Here is a 2255-nt window from a genome sequence, read left to right on the forward strand (position 1 = left end):
TACTCAATTGTAAATTTGTAAACAAAAAGTTCACAACTCAGCTAATAATGCATGTATCCACGGCAGAATTGGTACTTATATTAGTTTTTACACGGCTTATAAATTTGCATACTCAATTGTAAATTGTAAACAAAAAGTTCATAACTCAGCTAATAATGTCTGTATCCACTTTAGAATGTGTATTTATAATAGTTTTTACACGGCTAATACATGCAGTGTCCTCTTTTTAAATAAAGTTGTAACACCGACTTGAAATTAGGATATAGTTTATTTCCATCAACTTTTAACTTGTAACTTTATTTATTATACATTTGTGCTTATCCGAAACGTGTGCGATCAAAGCGAGATTCTGGCGGCGACTGCTGAACGAAGAGTTGCCAGAGCTTAACACTGCATTCGAGTGTTCGTTCTAGTATTTTAAAGAAGGGAGCCAGAAACTAGTAGGTGAGACCGCTCCTTGTGACTCTGGTCACTCCATCAACACTACCGGATCCCACATTCGGCCTTCCTGACGTTTGATTCGACCCGAATGGTTTCATGTACTCTGCAACTGTCTTGGTTCTATATGGCCCTTCTCCTTCTCCGACTCTTTCAACTTCATAACGCCCATGATTGTTAATCTTAACTACCTTATAGGGACCTAAGTACTTTCCTTTCAACTTTAAGCCTGTTCCATACTGGGTGCGTTTAATAGCTACTAAGTCATTTACTGCGTACTGGCTTTCTACCTTTCTTTTAGAGTCAAACGCCTTTTTGTTTTCTGTTTGAATATCCTGAATATTCTGTCTTGCTTTTATACGCAACTTCTCTCTTTCATCGTTTAGCTCAGATATTAAACATTCCTGCATCAACTCCTTTAACTCTAAGTTACTGGAAATACGCATATTGAGTCCTGTTAGAATTTTAAACGGAGACACTTTTGTACTCCTGGGCTCAGTGTTATTAATCGTCTGTTGTACCTTGCCAACCTGCTTATACCAGCATCCTGGACTCTCCTCACTCAGTTTAGATAACATTGGAACCACTATCTTGTGCATACGCTCTACCTGTCCATTACCTCTGGGAACTCCTGTCGCAATTAGCAAGTGCTGTATCTTCTCCCTTTCGCAATACTCCTTGAACAAGTGTGAAGTGAAAGCAGCTCCTCGATCCGATACAATCCTGTATGGGTTACCAAAAATGACTGACTGACGCTCCAAGCAACTCAAAACTTCTTCAACCCCAGTACTTCGTGTAGGATATAACCATACGTACTTAGAAAAGGCATCCACTATTACGAGAATGTGATTATAGCGCTTTTTGGTCAACTCCATCGGGCCAACATGGTCTATATGGTACGTAACCAACGGCTTGTCACCTTTGTCGATTGGTGTAAGGAACCCTTCTTGCCTACCAGCTTTGGCATTCACTAAAATACACTCGACGCAGCTCTCAACGATTCGTGCTATCTTCTCTTTAGCCTTCTGAATGTAATGCGACTTTTCGACCAACTCCTGAGTCTTTTTTGAAGAAAAGTGACCTTGCTTGTGCGCATTTCGAATGATCTCGTCTTCCATAAGCGATGGCACTACTAGCAACTCCTTATTCTGATCCTTGAATAAAATTCCGTTGGATATATAGAAATCTTCATACCCTTTTGTCTCAACAACACTCTTCGCTGCCCTAGTCCAATCATCCGTTTGCTGTGCTTCTCTTAAGCGATGTATCAAGCTATCCGTCACAACAAAACAATACACCCTGCTCAACGCATCCACGTGTGTCATCTTGCTACCTGACCTATGTTCAATTTCATAGTCGAAATCTTGCAAGTACATCGCCCAACGCGAAACTCTAAGCGGAACCTCTTTCTTTTTCATAGTCATGGCAAAAGCATTGCAGTCTGTTACTATTTTGAATCTTTTGCCAAGAACGTAGACCCGCCACTTTATCGAAGCTCCGATAACTGCAAGAACTTCAAGTTCATACGAAAGATATTTCTCTTCGCAAGGTTTGGTCTTCCGACTCATGTAGAAAATTGGGTGCCACAAACCATCTTCTCTGCCTCTCTGAAGTAATACGGCTCCAAATCCGAATTTTGAAGCGTCGGTATGAATTTCCGTTTCAAGTGTAGGGTCATACAGTCTCAGAACGGGCCCACTGATTAACGCAGCCTTTAATTTTCCAAAAGCTTCTATCTGCACTTCTTTAAACTCAAACTTTGCATCCTTACGCAACAAATCAGACAACGGCTTTGCAATACCTGCGTAGTTTTCTAC

This window comes from Drosophila kikkawai, unplaced genomic scaffold, assembly GCF_030179895.1.
Source record: "Drosophila kikkawai strain 14028-0561.14 unplaced genomic scaffold, DkikHiC1v2 scaffold_263, whole genome shotgun sequence".
NCBI lineage: Eukaryota > Metazoa > Arthropoda > Insecta > Diptera > Drosophilidae > Drosophila > Drosophila kikkawai.